This window comes from Trachurus japonicus, chromosome 16, assembly GCF_045865225.1.
Source record: "Trachurus japonicus isolate A0001 chromosome 16, Traja_1.0".
NCBI classification, from domain to species: domain Eukaryota; kingdom Metazoa; phylum Chordata; class Actinopteri; order Carangiformes; family Carangidae; genus Trachurus; species Trachurus japonicus.
The window spans coordinates 29,191,860-29,216,325 of NC_140922.1; positions in this window are offsets into that span (position 1 = coordinate 29,191,860).

Below are 24,466 nucleotides of genomic sequence, written 5' to 3' on the forward strand. Positions count from 1 at the left end.
AAGCACGGCATTAAACCGTTACTTTTATACACAAAATACCCTTGAAAGATATCAACACATCTTATCAAACCTGTAAACTATGTGTAACACTTACAACCATTGCTTTCTGAGAGATAACTGCATTGATGCGGCCATGAGACGATGTACACACACTCGTTTTTCCTCTCGTTTACGTGTTTACTTCCTACATCCGGTTCGGGAGATTTTCAAAATAAAAGCGCCGGAAATACATATAAACGTAGAAAACAGTAAATTAACATTTCAATGTCATTTTGAGTGTCTTTTAAACATATTAAACATAGTCAGGGCAGAACACTCCCCGTCTGGCATTTACTGATGCCACTTAAGACTTAATTGTCCTGATTTGACCTCTGGCTTTCCTTTGCCAGGAGTAAGACCACTTCAGTGACAGGCCTTAAGAATGTCTTTACTTTGTCATGTGATGTTGTCCTGACCTCAACTTTGCGGACCTTCCCATCACCGCTTGGACTGGTAGATGTGACCAGACCCATAGGCCACTCGTTGCGGGGGGAATCACTCTGTTTAAGTAGCACAATGTCTCCGACTTCCAGGTTGCGACATGCTGTGTGCCACTTACGCCTTGGCTGAAGGGTGTGGAGGTATTCAGTTCTCCATCGACTCCAAAACTCATTGGCAAGTGCCTGCACCTGTCTCCATTGACACTTGAAAAGATCCTTTTCCCCGAAACTGCCGTGTGGAGGAGACACACCTGGTTTTTGGGTCAAGAGCATAGCAGGGGTCAGCAGCATTGGAGAGGAGGGATCGGAGGAGACCGGGACTAAAGGTCTGGCGTTGATTATAGCACACACCTCTGCCATTAAAGTACAGAGCACATCATGAGTCAGGTGAGCATGTTTGGTTCGCAGCAACATGGCATCGAGTATCCTCCGGGTCACGCCAATCATGCGCTCCCACACCCCTCCCATGTGGGATGCGTGCGGGGGGTTGAATTCCCATGTGCAACCATTCTCATGTAAGTACTTCAAAGTGCTGGTTTGCTTCGGATCATCTGGTCTCATGCCCAGTTCAGAACTGGCTCCGATAAAGTTTGTGCCCCGATCTGATCTCCCAGGGGCCGAAAACGTCCAATCCTACATAGGTGAATGGCGCTGATGAGCTCAGGCGCTCTGGAGGGAGGTCGGCCATCTTTTGGACCTCAAGTCTTCCCCTCAGCTTGCGGCAGGTTACACAACGATGAAGGATTGAACTTATCAGCCTCTTGCCAGCAACAATCCACAGGCCTGCAGCCCTGATTGCACCCTCGGTGAATTGTCGCCCTTGGTGTTCAACTTTCATGTGATAATGATTCACCAGTAGTGTTGTTACGTGACTTTGTTTCGGGAGAATGATTGGATTTCTCACCTCTGGACTGATTGATGCATGTCTCAGACGTCCTCCGATCCGTAAGAGGCCATAATTCATGGATGGATCGAGGTTCAGGATTGTACTTGTTCTTGAAATTTCTCTGTCTTCTTGCAGTGCAGTGTACTCTTCTGGATAAGCATCTCTTTGAACAGACGTGAGTATGAACCGCTTGGCTGCTGTCAGCTCTTCTGGAGTATGAAGTCTGCTGCATCGATGCCATCCTTCACATGTAGCTGGTGAGTCAGATCTGAATGAACGAGTTTGATGGATCAAGAAGGAAACTGCTCTCAGCAAAGACCCCCAAGTGGAGAAGCGTTGGAAGCGTCCTGAGGTAAGTTTACATTCACTGATGCAGGTAGCAAGGGTGGTCACTTGGGGTCTCACATCTGCATCTGTTTCAGGATCCACCAACTTAAAGGTCTCCTGTGTTTCAGCCAGAAATGGTTTGTGAAGGAACTCTGGCCCTGTAAACCACATGCTGTTGGTAAGTTGAGACGCTGGAACAGATCTGGTGGCCAGGTCGGCTGGATTTTGACCTGTAGGCACATAATGCCACTGTTGAGGGGAAGTTGTCTTGCGTATACGGTGAACACGGTTGTGTACATACACAAAGAACCGCTTTGATTCATTGTATATATAACCAAGGACAACTTTACTGTCACAATAGAACCTCACTGCATCTGGTTTGTGGTCAAGCTCGTCGAGGATCAGTTCAGCCATCTCTACGGCCAGCACAGCTCCACACAGTTCGAGGCGAGGAATGGTGGGCTCGGGTTGAGGAGCCAGCTTAGCTTTTCCGAGCACAAAGCCAACTCGACACCGTCCATCTGTCATGACAACTCTGAGGTAAGCTACTGCCCCTATTGCCCAGTTTGAAGCATCAGAAAAAAGACATAACTCTGTGTATGTGGCACTGGAGAGGGACCGTTGTATGTAGGAGCGGGGAAGATGTAGTGCACTCAGGTCCTTTAATGATTCTTTCCATGTTTCCCATTTGTTTAACTTGTCTGCAGGAAGTTCAGTGTCCCACTCGTGAATGTCAGCAGAAAGTTCTCTGAGCAAGGCTCGCCCTTTAATGGTCACTGGCGCAACCAAGCCCAATGGGTCGAAGAGGCTATTGACGGTGGATAGCACTCCACGGCGAGTGAATGGCTTGTCGTTGACTGCCACTTTAAATGTGAAAGTGTCAGAGTCTATGTTCCAGCACAAACCGAGACTTCTTTGCACTGGAAGCTCTTCTTTGTTGAGGCCTAGGTCTCTCAGGCCTGCAGCCAGGTCGTCAGGTGTGAAGGCTTGCATCACTGTGACACTGTTTGAGGCGATTTTATGCAGTTTCAGATTTGATTCTGCCAGCGAAGCTTGAGTGCGCTTGAGCAGATCGATGGCTTCAGTCTCAGATGGGAGGGAGATGAGCCCATCATCCACATAAAAGTGTCGCTCAACGAAGTGGCGAGAGTCAGAGCCGTACTTTTGTTCGCCTTCTTGGGCAGCTCTCCGGAGGCCGTATATCGCGACTGCCGGCGAAGGGCTGTTCCCGAACACATGTACTCGCATCCTGAACTCCATCACTTCCTTAGTCAGATCGTTATCCTTGTGCCAGAGGAATCTTAAGTAGTCTCTGTGGTCTTCTCTCACCAAGAATCCATAGAACATTTGTTGGATGTCAGCAGTCAGTGCGACCGGTTCTTTTCTGAATCTGAGCAGCACTCCCAGGAGCGAGTTATTTAAGTCGGGGCCTGAAAGCAGGACGTTGTTAAGAGAGATGCCATTTTCTTGTGCGCTCGAATCAAATACAACTCGTATCTGACCCGGCTTTTGGGGATGGTACACTCCGAAAATGGGTAAGTACCAGCACTCTGCACTCTCAGGAAGAACGGGAGCTTCTTCAGCATGTCCGTTTACAAAAAGCCTCTCCATAAAGGCTACAAACTGTTCTTTCATTTCAGGATTTTTGCTTAGTGTACGCCGCAAGGAGTGGAGACGGGAGAGGGCTTGAGCACGGTTATTAGGAAGGCGTGGCCTGGGGGACCGGAAAGGTAGGGGAGCAGTCCAGCTGTTCTTTTCATCTCTGTGGAACTCCTTTTCCATGACCTTCAGAAATGTTTCATCCTCGAAAGACAAGGCAGGTTTGTCATCATTCTCTGTTCTCATGAACACACTGCATCCAAGCTTGTCTTGAGCTGCCACACCGTTGCCAGAACAGCTGGAGAGGTGAGTAGAGGTGCCGTGTCTGTGCTCCCCGCCGTAGCTCACTTTTTCTTTGACGCTGATGTGTTTCTGACATGGCGTCAGATAGGATGGACGTCCGTTCTGCAGGACGTTGGTCTTAAAGACGGCTACAGTGGGTTTGTGAGCACTATCAATACAAACTTCCCCCACTATAACCCACCCTAAATCCAAACGCTGGGCAAAAGGTGCATCGTGGGGCCCACTGATTTGCTGTCTCACCTTGTGTACACGTATGAGGTCTCTCCCCAGTAAGATCAGGATCTGCGCCTCAGGATCGGGCTCTGGGATGTAAGACGCCACAGGTCTCAGGTGAGCATGGGAAAGAGCGACCTCTGGTGAGGGGATTTCTGATCGATTGCTCATGATCTCATTACATTCAATGAGTGGCGGTAAGTGGCGGTTACATTCAATGAGTGGCGGTAAGTTTAAACATACTTCACCATTTATTGCTTGTACCTGGAAACCGACTAGTTCTTTTGTGTGCAAGAACTATATGTAAAAATGTAATAGGCATTAGCAGCTTGTCATGTATAGGGAAAGGGTTCAGGTGTACAAGCAAGGGTCTTCATCCTCCTCGGATTTGGGTTCTTCAGTCTCGTCCTCTCCGGGCTCAGAGAGGGAGACCAGCGGCAACACTTCTCCAGGGTGTTGTACTAACTGGTAAGGAGGTGGTGTAGGGAATTTATCATTAATAGCTGTAGTAATACATTTTAGACAGAGGTGCCTGATGCATGGAATGCAGCAACATCCACATAATGTTAACAGGGTCACTGCTGCAATCAGTGAAAGAATTACTGATGAAATCAAAGATTTCCATTTGCCAAATGTTTTGTCTAACCAGTCAGCTAACGGATTCTCTATCCCTGAGTGTTCTGCTAACTCTTCAGACATAGTTTTGAGGCCAGAAAGGGCTCGAGTTATAGAGCCGTCTGGAGCAGTGTTATTAGGAATGAACACACAACAGTCCTGGCCAAACATGGAGCATACACCACCTCTCTCAGCTAAAAGAAAATCCATGGCTACTCTATTTTGGTAAGTCATCAGTGAAGTTGCAGACAGTTGTTCGTGCAGGCCAGCTATGGCATCTCTGGTTAAGTTATTAAGTCTTTGAACATTAAAGTGGACATAATTAACTCTATCCACATTCTTGTTGATGGTTACCCACCAGAACAATGATGATTCAAAACCTGCAGCAACTTGGTTTACTAACTTATATTCATCAGGCACACCTCTGGGAACCCCAATTGCGTCTATGTAAGCAGGTGAGTCTAAATACAGATCAAAAACAGCTCTCTGGTGCACGTGAGAGTGAGAAGATGTTACGGAATCACGATGATAGGTTGACGGCCACGATTCTATCTCAGATACGGACGCTTTAATTACTTTTATCGGCGCAATTAATGACACCAGAGTGCAAGTCCCTGACCAATTATTAGGGAGTGTATTTCTCAACCGGTTTCCACCACAATACCAGTAAACATCCGCCCGGGCATAGGTTAGTTGTGTGGCATTAGTCCAATTGGTACCATCGATGGTATCTATACACCAGTCATTGGGAATATCACCTACTTTGACTCCAGAGGTTTTACTTCTAGTTAAACAGGTATGTTTATTCTTGACTGGTGTGAAAATCGGAGGAAGTGCTTTTGGTGGGGATAACGGGTAAGGGGTTTCAAGGTACTTACATTTCTCCTCAGGATTTTCACTCATATGTAGATGCATCATGCAGTACGTTTCATTATCGGAGAAAGGTGATGGCACAGTTAGAAGGGCTGGTCTAGGAGAGGAGCAGACTATACAATCCTCTTTGATCGATATTTTGGCGGCATTTACTACCCAATCCACCCAATAATTTTTCTGTGTGAAACCCGTCTCTATAGCCAGAGTGTCCTCTACGGATAGATCGGTGACACTCTTAGCCACGGTACCATCCCCGGCCAATTGGGAAGTACTGGTCACAGGGGCAGAGGCTCGTGAGGTAACATTTAACATCAAAAAACCTAGGGGATCAGTCCCAGTTTCGTAGGATCCGAGAACCAAGTGCGTAGTATCTGACATTTTAGGGTTTTTTAGCGTAAGTATGAGTGGATTGCATGAACCCTTGTTACAAGGATAAGTTGGTGTGCCTTTAATTAATGATAAACGCGATTTCAACTGGTTATTAAGTTGGTAACCCCAATCCTCTGGTCCAGTGTTAGTTATTACCCTCTCCCAAGGACAGTAAGCACGACCAAGTAAGTATTCACCGTCCTGATAGCCCACATTTGTACAATCGCATAGGTATTTCTCTGACCATCCGTAACTGTGCTCGTTTGAACCACATGGCACGATTGAGCATAGGTCGAACGTTACCATGCCATCCTGGTTCTCAGTAAACACAAAATTTGGAAGATCCTCCCTTCTTTTCAGCGCTCTTTTAGCCAATTGGTGTACAGCTGTGGGGGGAGAGGTCGGACGAACGTCACTTTTAAAGCTCTTGGCTTCTTTGGATTTCAATGCCTGCCCCTCCCTGCACAAGAGGGGCATGACAAAAAGCAGGGTCGCTATGGATAGCATTGTTACTGAGACTCTGGCCCTACAGGCTAGTCTCCACTGTGACATCATCACCATGTCTGTTCACTGTAAGTTTCAGCTTGTGCAGGTATGGTAGAGTCCTTGTCAGTCGATGAGGTTGCAATGTCAGTCCGCACCTCAGTCAATGTTCTGTCGGTAGGGTCCTGAGTAAGAGTACAGTGAGTCTTATGTATCCAGTTACTCAGTCTGTCGTCTGTCAACCATACCTTTACACAATGAGAAGTAGCTTCTGCTACCTTGTATGGTCCCTTCCACCGTGGAAAAGACCAATTGAGCTTATTGACCTTTCTGAGGACCCAGTCTCCCACTTCAACAGGTGCAGTTTCAGGGTCCTGCTCCTTGGTGAGTATCTCTGTTACCTGTTGAGAGATACTCATCACGGTGTTGTTCAACTGTTTCACATATTCACATGTATTTTCATACTGCAATACAACAGGTGGTGAGTCTGTCGGTGCAGTGGTGAATGGACAGGGCATTTTTCTTCCTGTCAGGATCTCATGTGGGCTGACATTCAAGGTGGCGTTTGGGGTAGACCTTAGATTAAACAAAACAATAGGTAGGGCTTCAATCCAGGTCAGCTTTGTGTCAGCACAGACCTTTGCCAGGCCTTCTTTAATGGTCCGATTTGCCCGTTCCACCAGTCCCTGTGATGCTGGGTGATAAACCGCCCCAAACTTGTGTCTGATCCCAAACTTCTCCTCCACCTCCCTGAGTTCTTCATTAGAAAAATGAGAACCATTATCAGATCGTACTATTTCTGGTACCCCGAATCTGGGAATGATCTCTCTCGTTAGCCATTTAACGACTTCTTGTCCTTTTTCAGTTTTGGTAGGTGTGGCTTCTACCCACCTAGAGAATGGATCTACACAGACTAGTAGATACCTTTTACCTTCTGTTCTGTGATTTGCTCCCATGTCAGTAAAGTCGATTACTATCTCTTTCCATGGAGCATCAGGCACTGGGAAGCTACCCAATCCTGCCTTGAGTGAGATTTTTGGATTAAATTTATTGCATATCTCACATGATTGCACAAAGTATGTAGTGATCTCTTTCAGGTGGGGATGCCACCAGTGTTGTGAAATGAGAGCTGTCACCTTTGAGCTAGAACAGTGACCTCTGCTGTGCGCCTCTTGACATAGCAAGTTTAGTAGTCCAGCTGGAGCTACTATTTTGCCCTCATGATTTCTCCATAGCCCTGTAGAATCTTTTACAGCTCCCTTTTCTCTCCAAGCCTGCTTTTCAGACGGGGCAGCTGCTTGTTGGAGTTCTTTGATATTTTGTACACATAGCTCTCGATGTGGTTTATCAACTGGTGTTTTTTGAGACATTTGTTTATATGCACTATACCCTGCTATTGCTTTTGCCGCCATGTCTGCTGCATTATTTCCCCTTGCTACTCTACCATCTCCTTTTTGGTGTCCTCTGCACTTAATTATAGCAACCTGTTTTGGTTCAAGTAGGGCATAATAGAGGTCAAGTAGTTGATTCAGATGTTTTACAGGGGTTCCGGCTGATGTAACAAAACCTTTTCTTTTCCAATGACACATGTCCACATGTATGGCTTGAACCGAATAAGCGGAATCTGTGTAAATGTTTGCGGTTTTTCCTTTTGCTAATTTACATGCTTCAGTGATTGCGACCAATTCTGCCATTTGAGCTGACGCCGGTTGAGGGACTATCTGTGCCTGTCTCGTCTCTAACCCGTCATGCATTTCTTCTACAACCGCATGTGATGTTATCAATGTTCCAGTTGGTGTGTGATGGCTATGACCGTCGCAGTATAGCATCATCTGAGCGTTTTCAATCAGTTCTTGGTGTAGGTTAGGGTGCAGTCGCATTTCTTTGTCAGTCTCTATCATGCAGCTGTGATCTTGTGTAGTATCCATCTGTGAGGCCATATTAGCTCCTATACTGGTGAAATGGATGTGAGGTTTGTTGAGCAGCTGTTGTAAGCCATGGATTCTATTTGCTGATAGGGTAAATGAGTTAGAGTCCAGAAATGCTTTTACTCCATGTGTAGTGTGCACGGTAGTCTGATTTCCCATCGTAATGTGCGAGGTTTTTTGTACTGCTTTTCCTATAGCGGCTACATGTCTGACACATGTCGGGTGCCCTATTTCCACATTATCTAATTTAGAGCTGTAGTACATGAGTATTTTCCTATCTGTTGTACTCCCACGCTCACCCTTCTGATAAAGAACAGCATTCACAAACCCAGTCTTTTCATCAACATCAAGGTGAAATGGCTCTGAGTAGTTTGGAGCATGAAGAGAACAGGCCGTAGACAGTGCAGATTTGACATTGACAAAAGCTTTGTCAGCTTCTGCTGTCCATTGCAACGGAGATTTGTAGTTTTTGTAACCTGCTTTTGTGATCAGTGCTCGCAGCGGTGCCACTAACCCTGAAAAATCAGGCACAAAGTTTTTGCTGTACGTCACCAAGCCAAGAAATTGCATCATAGATTTCACAGTGGTTGGTTTAGAGTGGCTCAAGATGTCTGTTTTTTGTGTGTTTGTCATGTGCTGGCTGGAAGACCAAATGATACGGCCCAAGAAAGTAACCTTAGGCCGCCCAACCTGAAGTTTGGATTTTGAGACCTTGAACCCACGATCAGCCAGATGGCGCAAGACCATCTCAGTGGCTGCCATGATAGAATCTGAGTCAGGAGCTGCCAAAAGGATATCATCCACGTACTGAAGAAGTGTAACGCCCTGTGGCAAGGTCAAGGATTGCAGCTGTTGTTTCAAGACATGATTGAAAATTGAGGGAGAGTCAATAAAACCCATAGGGAGGCGAGAGTATGTATACTGTGCACCCTTGTATGAAAAAGCAAACATCTGCTGTGAGTCTGGGTGCAACGGTACACCGAAAAAGGCATTTGCCAAGTCAATGCAAGAAAAAAAATGTTGTTCTGGTGAGATAGCATTCAGCATGGTGTATGGGTTCGGTGTGTCATAGTTGGTGGGAACAACCACCTTGTTTATAGGTCTGAGATCATGGACCAAACGATAGTCAGGTTTGCCAGGTTTTGGAACAGGATTAATTGGAGTGTTCCATGAAGAGGTGGTAGGTATGAGTACACCAGCCTGTAGCAGACCCATGATCGTGTTTCTAATACCTGCAGCTTGGTCAGCCTTAAGTGGGTATTGGGACCTGTACAGAGGGACTGTATTTGGTTTCAAAGGGATTGAGATTGGAGAGATGTCCACGAGGCCCACATCAGTGGACCCTGCCGACCACATAGTGTCTGGTAAACTATCTAACATCGCCTGTGTACCTGGATGATCAGTGTTCTCTCTACCATGTGTCCGGGACAAGTGGCGCTTTTCTGGGTGTATCGGGGTGTATGAGGTAAACGTGATCATGTAGGTCTGTGTGGAAGGTGAATATCGGAGGTGTTTATTTTGTGTGGGCGTCCAGTCACATGTTGCTAAACAACGCTTTACCATAGGACCGAGATTTTTAGCCTCTCCTCCATCAGCCACTTTCAGAGTGATGTGAGGGGCAGACGTGTCGGCTAAAGTATACACGACTTCCAGGGACGCCGGCAAAGAAACCGCAGCGGCCACACCCTCCTGGCCTACATAGATATCACGAATCTCAATAATGGGATATTCTGCAGTCTCAAGACACTGTTGAACGACGCCATCCCAAACAGCATCATAGTTTTCATCACCATACAGCTCGTAGTTAAATGTGCAATGTGGAGGGTCAAGAGGGTCAGAGTATGGATGCAGAATAGAGACCCAAGGAAGCCATGAGGAGAGAGTCTCATGTAGCGAGGTGGAAGAGAAGTCAGGAATAAGACCCCACCATATCTCCGCCCCAAGTTCAGTGAGGGGGTCAGAGGATATGTCAGTGGTTTTCACAGGGCCTTGGATCATTTGTCTGATAGCTCGCCTCGGCGTAGCACAACGTTGCACAGCACCATCTGGAAAAGTTATGTCAATGTAATCTGGAGCCATGAGTAAGGAAATGTTTTGTGAACACAGAATATCTCTGGCCAAGAGATTCACGGGGCAGGAAGAAGAAAGGAGAAAAGAATGTTCAAAAACAAGAGAGTTCCATAGACACGAAACAGGTTTTGACAGCGGCCACTCTTCTGTGTTTCCCGAGAAGCCAACAACAGGTACGGTATTCATTGATGCAGGGAGTGGCGAGTTTAATGTAGAATACCTGGCTCCTGTGTCAATCATGCACATGTAGTCTCTGCCATTTACAGTAAGTTTTACTAAAGGCTCAAGATACAAGTCCTCGAAACACAGAGAGTCACCTGCTGTCAGTCCTGGGCAGCCCTATTGTGGCATCTGGTTGCTGCCAGGGGCCTGATGCCAATTATTTTGATGTGATTGTGACTGTGGGGGAGCGTAGGAGGGGGCCGGTTGTGGAGGAGGGTACATATCATACTGATAGTGTGGGGGTCCTTCTTGTGGTTGGGGGTTCTGTTGGCTCTGACAGTGTTGGGCCCAATGCCCCTGACCTCCACATGTGTAACACCTATCCCCTCTCTTTGGATTTTTCTTAAACCGGCCGTTGCTGTTATCTCTATTTCCACCTCTCCCTCTGTTCCTAAACCTAGGGCTGCTCTGCTGGGAGGGTCCCCATGGGTACGGTTGCATGCCAAAAGGGGGGCCGTATGGTGGGGGGTATGAGGGTACTGCACTAGGGGGTGGCTGGTACGTTTGAGGTGGAGGAGCCTGCTGAGGCATCTGTTTAACAGCGGCCTTGTTCAGATTTACTTTATCTCTCATCTCTTTTAACTGTGATTTTGCCAGTTGTGCTTGAAGGGACGCCAAATCCCTCTTCTCCTGATCTCGTTTCTCAAGTTCATTATCAATGTATTGAACAACATGAGCTGACCACAAAGTATATGACAGGCTTGGTAATCCCACCACTTGTTTCAATATTGTCTGTATGGGGTGGGGCAATGAAGCTTCTACTGCTCCTCTGAAAAGTATTTCAATGGTATCACTTACAGCAGGGTCTTCACCAGTTCTGTCCTGCCACAATTCTCTCACCCTGACCAAATACGCAGTACCTCTCTCGTCGTCTCTAGGTGGAATCCGACACAGTTCGACTGACCTCATTTGTAAAGGGAACTTTTCGCGTATTGTAGGCCACAAAAGGTGTACGAGTTGATGTAGGGGTGTACTGTCTGAGTCGGTGTGTGTGCTACATAGCTGTTCAACTTCTTTCAACATACCCAGAGATGTGCAAGAGGCAAATACTCGTCTGAAATCACCAAGGGCTGGGACAATTCCAGCACATGCCTCTAAAAATGCTTTAACCCACAGTGCGCCACCTTTATTTATGTCTGGTAACTGAAGCTTAATCATTGTAGTGTCCTGTAATGAGAATGGAGAGTATGTGGTCGTAATGTGTCCCTTAGCGGTTGTTGCTGTTACCAGTGGCAACTGGTAGTGTCTGTTTTGTCTGTTGTCAACACAAGAATGGATATTGCCATTATCTGGTCTTCGTGCCGAGACATAGGGGAAGTTAGTGTGTCGTGGCTGACCTTCTCTTTCCTGCCAGTTATTCACTCCAATTTGTTCAAATACAGAAGTTAGGCCGTGTACCGAATAGCCCTCACCTCTGGCTGATGGATTATTCATAGGTTCGGATGCTGGAGCTCGCGATCGGGTTTCTAGTGACGGTGCGGTGCATGTGTCCTGCACGACCGCTGGAATTGTTGATTTCACCGGTGTGCTGGAGGTGGTTGAATTTGTGCACCTTCGTGTAGTTTCATTCAAATATTCCTCTACTTCAATTTGTGAGTCTGTATCTCCTGGATACGGGGCTGTTTGCAGCAGACCGTTTTTGATTACCACTATTGGAGCCATCACAGGGGGTGTACTGTGAGGGGGAGTGTTTTGTGACAAATCTTTTGGTGCTGAGGTAGTGGATTCGGTTTGTGGCCTCTGATGTTGTAGTGCCTCTAACAGTGCACGTGCCTCAGTGTAAGGAGGAGGTAGGGTTGTTCTGGTTTCAGTGTCACTAGAAGTGTGTGTGGTGTCCTCAGTGGTTTTAGGCGAGAGTTTTTTGTTCTCTGAATCAGTGGGTTGTGTCTGTGTGAAAGTCAAGGTCGTTGGAGAAGGAAAGGTTTTTACTGGCATTTGATGGCTTGGTTGTGCAGAGGACTGGGTTTTGATGGAGAATTTAACCTCTCCTAAAAAACACTGACAGTTTGTCAGGAATGCTTCTGCCCTTCTCAGTTCTCTCTCTGTTTTTACCTTCTGCAGAATCCCTGCATTGGGTAGCTTAATCTTTGTTTGCTCCACACTCTCTGCTGCTTGTTTTGAAAACATGGTGCATTCACTCAGTTTAGGCGGAGCGCTTTCACAGTCTTTGAACATTCCCTTATCTTGCATGTCCCTTGTCCAGTCTACAAATCTGTCCATGGCTTTCTTTTCCTGGTCCCTTGGGACTTTCTTTTGCCATCTCGTTATTGTTTCATACAGTACCAGCCCCAGAGAGCCGGGTTTACAATTTCTCCACTTATCCACAATTTTCTGTGACATCTTTAAATAGTATTGCACGTGTTAGACAGATAAGGGTGAATGACACAATGTCCGAGTGAGGACCCGATCAAGAAGCTTCTACACAGAGTCTTTTACTCCATGCGCTTGACCGCAGCGGGTTCTCCCAGTCTAATCACTCGTTTTAATTCACCAAGCTCTGCCACACCGTAGTTAACAGTTTCCCTTTTACCCTATTCCAATGCCCCCCAATACAGAACTACTCGAGATCTGTGTCAGTGAAGGAATTCTCGATCAGTCTCGACTGCTCGATATCACAACACTCACACAATCAAATGATCATCAAGTAGGAAACCACCCCACAGTTAGGCCTAATATGAAAAATAACAAAGTTATCCCTGTGACTTCATAAAGTATTAGACTCTATTGATGAACAGAAACAACACTACTAATTAATAGTAGTCTTCGGCACATTCCGGCATCGGCACATTCCGGCATCGGCACATTCCGGCATCGGCTCATTCCGGCATCGGCACATTCCGGCATCGGCTCATTCCGGCATCGGGCACATTCCCGGTATTAAAATGTCCTTATGAATTTTAGAAGACAACCTTTAGAGGTTTTCCATGCAAGTGATGAGTTTTGCGTCTTCCAAAAACAGCTGGGCTTGGTTAAAGACAACCCTTAGTGGTTTTCCATTCAAGTAATGAGTTTTACGTCTTTCAAGAACAGCTAGGCTAGGACACTTGCTTATATGATATAAGCTTTCAAAGACAACCCTTAGTGGTCTTCAAAAACTTGACTAGGACACTTGTTCATATGATATAAGCTTTCAAAGACAACCCTTAGTGGTCTCCAAAAACTTGCACGTGTGTTTTAATACTTTATATGTGACCATTCAGTATACAACAAGACAATTCTCTTAATGATATGAAACACAGCCTTTTTTTTTTTTTTTTTTTTTTTTTTTTTTACAAAAGTTTTAGGGATGTTGGGATTACCTTATTCAGACAATTTAATGTAGTAGTCTCCAATGTGCAGAAATTTGATAGAAAAGGTTTCCTGCTTACCCTTCGTTTAGCCGGCTTTGAATTGTCTGAAAAAAGTTTTCCTTCGATCCACTCTGGTGGTCCTCAGTCAGACACAGTCTCAGAGTCAACCAATCCGGGTCACGGCACCATTTGTTAAAAAAAAAAAAATATATATATATTTTTTACTTAACCAATCATGAGACTGTTTAAATATTTCCACATGCGTGTGCAATGAAGAAATGCTTGCTGCTGGTAATTGCAAAGAAGAACAGCTTACACATAGTCGCTCACATATAGGCTGCTATTTTGCAATGAAGACCTGCTTATGCACAATATAATATTTGATTTAGGTGATTGTTGATATGAATGATGTATATCAAAAGGGGGATACATAAAAATCTCCTGCCTGGTTGTGTTACATCTTAAAGAATGTGGTCACCTGCAGTTTGGGGGCCTGCTGGGATGGCTACTGCCAGTAGATGTGATACAATACAGGGATAACGTCCCTACTTCTATTTGATTGACATAATAAAATCATGTCAAAAGGGGGATTGTTACAATTGGATCTGTTCTGGGACGTTACGTACTTTGTTTTTATACTTCAATGACGTCATGTATGCTTTGAGATATCATGTATTCTAATTTAGTACTTGAACGCACATAACCTGATGTGTGTGAACATGAAGCCAGATATTGTGACTCTAGCCTGATAACCAAGGACATACTGTAACTGCTGAGTTCTCTTCGTCTGTCAGTTAGGTCTGTTGCATTAGATACACGCCTGAACAACAACACACACATCATGTTGCTTATCACATTCTGAGAACATCCAACCTCTGTACGGGGCAGGCCCAGCCCAAGAAGATAAATGTGACCCATTTCCTGAAATCTGGACTCACTCCTGACCGAGATCCTGCGAGAGCTCTGTCACTTTGAGTCCAGCGCTGATGTACTTTATCTGTGACCTGAGTAAACACTACTACTTTTGGAATATACTTCCAGTCATTTCCACAGTGCCGGCGCATGTTCTCATCAGGTAGGGTGAAGCGTTGCCTTGGATACCAAACAGCTGGAAAAACTCAGCTCTAGCCAGCGAGCGATTGCTTTGGTCGTCAAGGATGGCGTACCTCTTGACTGAGCGTTCCTTTTGTCCTTGTGGGAAAACTTGAACCAAGCATATCTTCGCACAAGATCGTGCTGGGAGGCCTTCTCCGCAGACTTCAGTGCACCGTGACGTAACCTCTGAAGGCGTGTTGCTTTGCTGCTCTGTGTCTGGCTCAGTCACAGATGACGCTGCTGGTGAGAGGTGTATGTCTGGATGCATGGCTGTGCAGTGTCGATCACTCTCACACTCGTAGCAGTTCAGCTCCACAGAACAGTCTTTGGCCATGTGAGTTGCAGAGCAGCACCTAAAACATCGTCTGTGCTCTCTTAGCAGTCTTTTGCGTTCTGTCAGCGGCTTCATTTTAAAGGCTCTGCACTTTTCCAGAGGATGAGCTTTATTGTGAAGTGGGCAGTATTTAGCTGGATCACCACTGTTTCTCTTTTCCATCTCTGCTCTATACGTTGAGTTTGGACCTGCTGCTGCTGACAAGTCTGTCTTGTGGACGGCTATAGTTGTTCTCACACCCTCATGCTTTGCTATGGGCCTCTCATTACGGAAATGAGTGCGGCTGTTGTTCATCACGACAAAGCTGGGGTCATTTCTAGCTTTTGCCTCACCGTTGACAAAGTCAGCAAAGAAGGAGAACGGGGGATAAATTACAGCATAATGTTCTTTATATCTTGACCCAGTAGACAGCCATTTTTCTTGCAGGTTTATTGGCAGCTTTTCGACGATGGGGTTAATGCCCCGAGGTGTGTCAAGGTAACTGAGTCCAGGTAAGTACCCATCGTCTTTGGCTGAGAGCAGCTCCATGAGCAGGTCACTAAGTTCTCTTAGTTTAATGTTCTCCCTTGAAGTGAGACGAGGAAAATTGTCCAACCGCTTGAATAGAGCGCTCTCTATCACTTCAGGGGCGGCGTAGCACTCTCTGAGCCTTGTCCAAGACATCTGAAGTGCGGCTTCAGGGTTAGTGACATGTACTGCTCGAATTCTTTTAATGTGTTCAGATGATTCCTTTCCTAGCCATTTTACCAGGAGATCTAACTCTTCACCAGCTGTTAGGTCTAAGTCTTGAGTGGCGTTATAGAAGGAGGACTGCCACGCTCTGAAGCTCTCAGGCTGGTCATCAAACTTGGTAAGACCTGTAGTTACTAACTCCCTGCGTGCCAGATATTTAGCAAAGTCTATCATGTTAGCAGCTGGAGCAATAGCAGAAGTCTTTGTGTGCGTTGGTGTTGTGGGTGAACCATCATGACGGTGGATGGGGCTTAACTCAGGGGGCTCCTGCGTTGTCAGTGGATGTGTCTTTTTTATATGGGGAGGGAACAGTGTGTCTGGGGCAGGTGTGTTAGGACTGAAGCTGGTCTGAGCTTGATGGTCCAGATATGCCTCTGTTCGCTGTTTGGTTACCTGTGGTGAGACGTCACTCCTGAGGACACTGCCTATGTCCTCATATTCTGATCGTGCTGCAGCTTCTAAAATCTCAGCCTCTGCGTTAGCAGCAGCAGCTGCTTTTTCAAGTCCTAGTGCTTCTAGATCCGCTTCTATTGTAGCTTTTTCCAAATCCAATTTGGCTCTTTGCTTTTTCAATTCCAGCTCTTTTTGTCCATATGTGACTCTGGTGCGTGCAGCTTCAGCTGCGGCTCTGGCCTTAGCAGCAGCGCTAGCCACTGAATGCTTGGAGGAAGATGTGCGCTTTGAGCTGGCCTCTGACGCTGCCTTTTCGTCCTTCTGTGTTGTCTGGGCTTCCATAACTGCAGCAGGCGAATCCCTCTGATGATATGGTTTTTTACTGTACTGTTCTCTCTATGTGTTTTGCTCTTGCGTGAACACAGATTAAACAGCCAGCCAAACTCCTTATTCAAGAGCCAGGAAGTGAGCGGCTTGCTCCTTTAATATCTTCTTACACATAAGTCAGCATTTCTGACTGCACTGAATTCGGTGTAAAACTAGAAAAGAAAGATACAAAAAAGTGTCTTAATAAACAGTCATGTAAATATCAGTATCAACGTGTTGACTGCTTCATATTAACTCAACAGGTATTAGCACAGCAGGCTAGAAAACAAGGCAACTTAGCAGGTAAGTATACACACTGCTGTCACACAAGCACGGCATTAAACCGTTACTTTTATACACAAAATACCCTTGAAAGATATCAACACATCTTATCAAACCTGTAAACTATGTGTAACACTTACAACCATTGCTTTCTGAGAGATAACTGCATTGATGCGGCCATGAGACGATGCATACACACTCGTTTTTCCTCTCGTTTACGTGTTTACTTCCTACATCCGGTTCGGGAGATTTTCAAAATAAAAGCGCCGGAAATACATATAAACGTAGAAAACAGTAAATTAACATTTCAATGTCATTTTGAGTGTCTTTTAAACATATTAAACATAGTCAGGGCAGAACACTAATTGTTTTGATAAAAGTAACCAAAACGCGCAAAATTTACAGAATAGCGCCAACTCGCACCCCTTTCAAGGCAACAAGAGAGAAAATAGTACATTGGCGATTCATTTCGAGCAATATAACGTGTTAGATACGTTGGTTTGAATGGTGATAAAGCTAGATATGCCCACAGTCACAGCTGTAACTGCAGCGAATTGAGTTGTGAAATGTTTACTACGACAGTGACTGAAGACGAGGTCACATACTAATGGAAAGCAGCTGACATTAATTAACGTTAAGCTATATTGTTTTAAATTACTTTACATACTCAGCCATGCAGGTGCAGTGTTACAGTTACGTTATGCAGTTGTTCCAGACTTTAGACAGGTCCGTCCTCTTCCCTCGTCTCTGACCAGGCAGCATCAGTCCTTATAATCGTGAGTGTTTTCCTGAACATGATTGTCTGTTAAATATCTGTAGGTAACGTTAGGGATGCACAGTGTTGTTTTTACCGATGACCGACGCCGTGCTGTGAGTGTCCGTGGTTTGTCCCGTGGCTGAGTTGCCGTTGCCGCGGTACAAACTCGATCCTCCGTCCTGACGTTTTTTTTTTTTTTTCTGCCGTTATAAAACTATAAAACCGTCTATGTATAAAACACACACTACATCAGTGGGTGATAACCTGTTGTGGTAGGCTGACAACATCGCTAGCTAACACCGCTTTGACTACACTAGATCCATAGAGGTAACCATGACAACCGGTTCTTTCTGCAGTCAGGTTGCGCACGCATCCTGATTTGTTGGTAAACAGATAATCCCTCTATAGGTAGCCTACAGTGGTTTACACTCAGTCGCCGGCCTCATCACCATGGCAACCACAAACTCACAACTACCACAGCCGGGGGAAACAGCTGTGTCCACAGCACCTGATTCCACTCAACCGGACTGTACCAGACTGAAACAAAAAAGTACTTTTGTCCCTCCTGCCCTCAACCCTGCTGTTGCTACATTCTGCAGACTGATTGAACAGGAGGTAAATGAGTTGACATTTAGGAATCAGAAGAAGTTGCACTCTAATATCAGCCCAGAAGAGAGGCAAGCCCTAGCTGATTTGTCTAATGACTCAGATATTGTTATTCGGAAAGCTGATAAAGGTGGAGCTGTTGTAATCCAAAATAAGAGTGCATATAGAGAAGAGGTGTTGCGACAACTTGATGACACTGTTTTTTATACACCTTTGTCATGTGATCCTACTCCAAGATTCAATGAAGAAATTTCCTGCTTTCTAAGAAAGGCGTGTGATGATGGTTTTATTTCTCAAGATGAGTTCAAGTTTTTGTTTCAAAAATGTCCTGTGCGTCCTATATTTTATACTCTTCCCAAGATTCATAAGAGTATTGTTGAGCCTGTACCTGGACGTCCTATCGTTGCTGGCACACAGTCCCTTACTGAACCCATCTCTAAATACATTGATTTACATATAAAAGAATTGGTTTTTCGCCTTCCATCATTTGTTAAAGATACAACTGATTTTCTTAACAAAATTGATTCTGTAAAAGATGTGCAAGATGGGGTCTTCATATGTACGATGGATGTCACGAGTTTGTACACAAATGTACCACATACTGAAGGTTTAGAAGCGTTGAAACATTTTTTGGATCATAGAGAATCCCTTACTCCTCCTACTGATTTCTTGGTTAAAATGACTGAACTGATCCTCAAGAGAAACTATTTTAAATTTGAGGATTCATATTATTTACAACTTCAAGGTGTTCCTATGGGTTCAGCCAGTTCACCTAACCTAAGCAATCTCTTTATGGGTAAATTTGAGGAGGATTTTGTCTATAATAATAATCCGTTTCTCCCTTTTATTGTGTGTTGGTTTCGGTATATTGATGATATTTTTTTCATTTTTTCGGGTACATCTGCTCAACTTGAAGAATTTAATGTATACATTAACTCGAGGATGCCATCTATTAAGTTTTCACTTGAATTTAGTCAGGACAATGTCTCTTTTCTTGATGTGAAGGTAGTTAAAAATGAACACTTGAACACTAGCGTATATAGGAAGAAGACCGATACTAATAGTTTTTTGGACTACACCAGCTTCCATCCACCTGCTCTTAAAAAAGGTCTCCCATATAGTCAGTTATTACGGGTCAGAAGGATTTGCAATACAGATGTTGTTTTTGAGGAACAAGCTGGGGAACTATGTAATCGCTTTTTAGCGAAAGGATACGATAAAAAAATTCTTGATCAATCTTTGATCAAGGTAAGAAATTTAGATAGGAAGTCTTTGTTTAAATCAAGTGTTCGTTCCTCTAAGTCCCCAGGCTTAGTATGTGCTACTACGTTTTCTAACATTACTGTTGATCTTAAAAATTGTATTAGGAAGCACTGGTATATTTTAAAGAGTGATCCTCATATTGGTCATGTGTTTCAGGAGACCCCCACTTTTGCTCATAAACGTGCTCCTAATTTAAGAGACAAATTAGTTAGAGCTGATTGTTTTATTCGTCCTCAACATTTTCTATCATCTCTTCCCAAGGGTAATTTCTCGTGTCGTAACTGTGTTCAATGTAATGCTATTATTAAAGGTGAATATTTCTCCCATCCTCACTCAGGTCGTAAATTCCCTATAAAAAGCAGGATTTCCTGTAGAACTAAAATTGTTGCGTATCTTCTAAAATGTCCATGCGGCCTCTGTTATGTTGGGAAGACGAAAAGAGAGCTCAGAACTCGCATTTCAGAACATAAGAGTAGTATTAGAAATTCTGATGAAAAGTCTTCTGTGGCGAGACACTTTAACAGTGCGGGCCATGATGTATGCTCATTGAGATTTCAGGGCATAGAAGAAGTGAAACCTTTGAGTAGAGGGGGAGACAGGGAAAGAGTTTTACTGCAACGAGAAGCATTTTGGATACACATGTTACAGACTGAGTACCCTAAAGGGATGAATGAAGAGTTATTGTTGGGATGTTTTCTATAATATGTGTCGGTAAAGTTTTCTACTGTGTGCATATTGTTGGTAAAGTTTTCACATGTATATTGTTGGTAAAAGTTTTCATCTATGATGTGGATGATGGGGGTCTCATGGAGTATATGTTGGAGTCTGTATTTTCTATTTTTTGTCCAGTAGGTCATTCATTGTGATACTGGACGTTCATTTGTATTTTTTATATACTGGATCTTATGTACTGGATGATTATGTTGTCTATACTGGATGATTATGTTATACATGGAGGGAGCTACGGCTTTTTCAGCACTTTATGTCTTCACTGTGCTGTCATGCTTTGTCTCTTTTTAGTATAATGGCTGACCTAAAGTTTTTTTAATGGATCGATTTACCTGTGGATCTGCTTGTAATATTTGTTGTTTTTCTATGGATTGTTACATTTTTCTATATATTTCTATTTTCCTAATGCCTTTAATGTGGTACCTGTCTTGAATGTTTATACTGATCAATCAAGTGATTAACCACACCTGAGAGTACTTAAATGCATCATTTCCTGGTGCATTGTGCACACTGAGGAAGACGTTGTCGAAACCGGTCTGTGCTAAGCGCCGACGCAGTATGAAATAAAAGACAATGAGAAGGACACGAGTGCTGCTGGCCTTTCTTTTGTTTCTTGAAACAGCTGATAAGCCACAAAATAACAAACTATTGATATATTAACTACCGGTATATGCACTAAATGTAACACATATCCCATCCTATGATACGTTACGTTAGTTTCATTTATGTCAGATAACTGAACTACATCAAATTCAACAAGTTCATAACAGTTATATAATATAAAACAACTTATTACTTGAGAAAAGTTATTCCATGTCTCTTCGTTTTGGCGTTTCTTTCATGGGAACATGCGTACGTGGCACAAAAGGCTGGCATTTTGCCAGATTCACAGCTGTCAAACCCTCTGACCGGTCTGACTATTGACTGCTTGTCAGGAGGAACTACTCCTCAAGATGGCGGCCGTGAGACATTCAAAACAAGCCCGAATGCGGCATCTACAGCTGTGTCCCAATTCAGGGGCTGCAGCCTTCGGAGGACCCAGCCTACGCGGTCTCCGGAGGCAACGGCTTCGGAGGCTCCTCCGGGGGCCGCATCAACGGTCGGTAAATGGGACGGTCTAGCCTTCAGAGCATTTCCTGATCCGAACGTAAACAACGGCGTAACGTAAACAACGGCCGGACGTTAAACATTTAAAAGTGGCGCTTGCAACAGCTCTACCGCTCCTCCGCCCCTCACTTTTTTTTTTTTTTTTTTTTAAAGAAGTAGAATCAATACAAGGGCAGTTATCATTAATATACTAATAAACAAACCATTGAACAGCAGCCAGGGGGGTAGGCTATTGAATAGAGAATAAAGAGAGCACAAGTAATGTGTTTTCATAGCTTTCTTATTAAAAGTTGTCACACACAAGATGCTTTGCCTCCGCTCCTCACCTGTGCAGCCAGAGCAGAGCAGAGCTCAGCAGCGGGCAGCCACACCTCCGAGCCGGCCGCAGAGCCGGGTTACCATGGCTACAGCACAGAGCTGCTCCGTTTGATAGCCAACGGCTAGGTTGCTAATAACAACAATGGTGCAGCAAAGCATCTTGGGATACGGGAGGCCGCGAAGGATAGTAGCGGTGCATCCTCCGAATGCAGGGGAAAGGAGGACGCATTTGGAGGACCCTTCGAATTTAGACGAATTGGGACAGCCTTCGCGCAGCGCTGTGACGTAATCGGCCTTCAAATCCACCCTCCGAAGGATGCAGCCCCTGAATTGGGACACAGCGTATCCACCTTTTTCCGAACGTCATGTTATGTTTACGTTTCCATGGTTTCAGTAGCCGCAGTAAATGCATGGATTCTTTTTTTTTTTTTTTCCCCAATGAAAATCTGTAAAACGCATGGATCATCACAGCAGCTTTTAACAGTGGATATCACACAAATTGACATCTGTGTTAAAAGCCAGCGTTAATAGATCCATGCGTTTACCGCAACTATGACAACGCCTGAAAACCATGGAAACGTAAACGTAAAATTCCACCAAACCGGCAAACCGGAAGCCAGTTTTGACCATAGATGACGTTCGGAAACGTGTGGATATGGCCAGTTGACACATGACATCAACATTCTAATGCTGTTGCCACAGAGATCATTCCATGCCGACGTTGCCCATGGGACCCGCCAAAATGTATTGAACAATTATTGATATACTTTTTAGAAAAAATTCAGTAAAATTAATACTTTTATTCTGCACCCCTCTAGACATTCTGTGGATGCATTATTTTTGAAAAATGTATCCTTTTGACAAAAAAGTTGTAGCTATGACCTTTAAGATATTTCCATTAATTTTTGTACTAAATTGCAAAATAGAAGGACACCATTCCTTCATCTTTAACCGATTATCGGAGGTCGGGCTGCGGACAGGCCGTGTAACGAGCAGCTGGAGTCGTTGCCTGGAAACCACTGAGCCATACGCACGCTAGCCGAGAGGTCAATGACCACTTGGCCAGTGGGTTAGCATGTTTTTTTATGGGCGAGTGAGTTTAATTTCAGTACCACTAACTGCCACATGTCGTCACTTCTCCTCACTGGTACCTCGAGACTGTGGCTATACCTGCGGACCTCGGTTACATTTGCTAACTATGCTAATTATGCTAATTGCCCAACAATAGCCTATAAGTTAGCATCCGGCAGTTTCTGAATGCTGGGGACCCATACTATATATTTCTAACACAAAACTTTGGGGTACTCTACATTTCTGGGTTCACAATGGGGCCTTATTGGCTGGCAAGTAGACTACATTCAACACCTGCTGTGCCACTGTCGTCTTACCAACTTCACTATATCCAACACACAGCAGCTCACTGTCTGATCAGTTTGTGTCCCTTGTCAAACAAGACATGCAGACGTAACAGAGGGTCCGGGTGCACTCACTCACCCATACAGGACGTGCAAACCAGTTTGCCAAGCGATCACTGATGTCTTGGCAAAACGGTTTGCTTGGTTCTCCGTGCCGGAGACCAGGGTTTGAACCCCACCTGGGGCAGTCCGTACTGAAACGCAACGCAGAGGGCCAGATTAACATCAGCTACAGTGGTGCCGTGACCCGGATGCCCTGGGCGGAGTGAGTTCAGCGGGGGTGAGTGTAACGGAAAGTCTGGGTGCACTCACTCAGCCATAAAGAAGGTGCAAACCTGACTGCCAAGAGGTCAATGACCGCCCAGAGCATCCGGGTCACGGCACCACTGTGACCCGGACAATTAAAGGTAACGAACCTACTGCTAAAACTATAGGGATTATGGCAATGGGCCAATTTGCCAAAATATTGAACTATCCCTTTAATTACGTAACTTTTGAGGTAAATTTCTTTATTTTTTGACTGAAATGATCTGACCAATTGAATCCAATTTGCATGTTTGCATGTAAACAGAGAAAAACGAGGTTGGGGGAGCCTGACGACGGAGGTTGGCCGGCCAAGCAGCTCTGCAGACCGGCTGCTGCCTCTGTGATGTCGCGGTCATTGCTCCACAGGTGGAACTTCACTTCTCCGAAAAACATCGGAGCAAACTTCTAAACAGCCGTCATTTGGATAAACTGGCTGTATATTTGGGATCTAAACAGTTAGCCTACTTTCTCGCATGAAAAAATATTAAAACTTGAAACAAAAGGAGAGCAAGTGACGTCGTTGTTGTTGTTGCTGCTATGCGGGATCATGTGCCGGATTCTGATTGGCTGACGTGGGCTTGAGCTTCTCGCTACAGTGCCACCTGCAGGTTTGGCATGCTCTTGACGGCATATATACACAGGTTAGTGTAAACGAAAACTTTTATGAAAACGGACTTGTGTGCGCGCAGTTATTTTTGTAGAGAGGGTGAAATGTCTGTTTATGAAAATAGCCGGACACGTGCAAATTTAGTCTTTCAGTTCCTTGCCCGATTATTGTGTTTTGTCAAGGTGTTTTGTTCTCCTGCCTGTCGTGAGTTATTAAAACTTCATTTTGCAAGTACCAGCCTGTGTTAGCTCCTGCATTTGGGTCCACCTGCTTCGTGCACCCTGACACAAGGTACAGGATGTGTTGTGTTGTGGTTTCCTAAAGTATAGAAATAAACAATACATATAATGTTACAGAATAAAAGTAATATGACTGAACTAAACGGTAGGCCTACTACCCAAAGAATGCAGTGAAATAACAACTGAGGTCAAATAATACTCTCTAATGGCTGAATGGGGGCGCCTCAGACCATTACAATCTAACTGTAATAAACGTAAAT